This window comes from Dipodomys ordii, unplaced genomic scaffold (genome assembly GCF_000151885.1).
Source record: "Dipodomys ordii isolate 6190 unplaced genomic scaffold, Dord_2.0 Scaffold153, whole genome shotgun sequence".
In the NCBI taxonomy this organism is placed as follows: Eukaryota; Metazoa; Chordata; class Mammalia; order Rodentia; family Heteromyidae; genus Dipodomys; species Dipodomys ordii.
The window spans coordinates 1,608,433-1,608,688 of record NW_012267369.1 but is presented as its reverse complement, the minus strand read 5'-3'; the positions used below and the strand labels follow the sequence as shown (position 1 = coordinate 1,608,688).

Here is a 256-nt window from a genome sequence, read left to right as displayed (position 1 = left end):
CTGGTGGGCCTCGGCGCGCCCCGCCCGGCGGACTCCTCAGCACGGCCCTCACCCGGGGCCCTCACCTTCGGCGTCGGAGCGGCCGCGGCGGCGGAGACTCGGACGCAGGCCCGGGAACAGCGACTCGAAAGGCAGTGGCTGTTTATTTTCAGGGTCCTTGCCTGCGCCACACGCGGGTCTGCACACGGCCCCACACACGCCGCTGCGCACGGCTCTCCTCCGCCACAGCACCACTTCCAGCTTTTTTCTTTTTGCT

At 69.5% G+C, this 256-nt stretch overlaps 1 protein-coding gene across 4 annotated transcripts in view; it reads right to left on the bottom strand.

Annotated features, from left to right (window-relative positions):
- Positions 1-220, bottom strand: part of Cnbp (CCHC-type zinc finger, nucleic acid binding protein) — an 11,583-nt gene extending 11,363 nt beyond the window's left edge. For 2 of the 4 annotated variants that reach the window (XM_013032329.1, XM_013032331.1), the window contains exon 1: positions 66-216. The gene's annotated coding sequence lies outside the window, so the exon portion shown is untranslated. Of the gene's footprint in view, positions 1-65 lie in introns of all 4 variants that reach the window. The other 2 variants (XM_013032332.1, XM_013032330.1) reach the window with 2 other exon arrangements.
- Positions 221-256: the final 36 nt, after the last annotated feature.